Source organism: Eimeria mitis, genomic scaffold (assembly GCF_000499745.2).
Source record: "Eimeria mitis Houghton genomic scaffold, Emh_scaff1184, whole genome shotgun sequence".
NCBI lineage: Eukaryota > Apicomplexa > Conoidasida > Eucoccidiorida > Eimeriidae > Eimeria > Eimeria mitis.
Window position 1 is genome coordinate 9,495 of NW_013568071.1, and position 422 is coordinate 9,916.

The window sequence follows — 422 nt, forward strand, 5'->3', positions numbered from 1 at the left end:
GAGAAGAGTGGAGAAAGCATTAATAAGAATACAAAAAAAGCAAAAATATTTAAATGAAAATAAAATTAAAAAACGGCCGACAAAGACGCTGCTGAGAGACAAACCCAGATACGGCAGAGCACCCAGTAACCCTATACACACACACACACAAATATATTTATTTTATTTTATTTTATTTTATTTTATTTTATTTTATTTTATTTTATTTTATTTTATTTATTTTTTTTTTTTTTGTTTTTTGGTTTTTGGGGTTTTTTGTTTGGGGGATAGGGAGGTAGCTGCTGCAGCAGGAAGAGCGGATGCAGCAGCAGAAAGAAAAAAAAAAAAGCAGCAGCTGCAGCAGCAGCAGCAACAGCAACAGCAGCAGCAGCAGCAGCAGCAGCAGCAGCAGCAGCAACAGCAACAGCAGCAGCAGCAGCAGC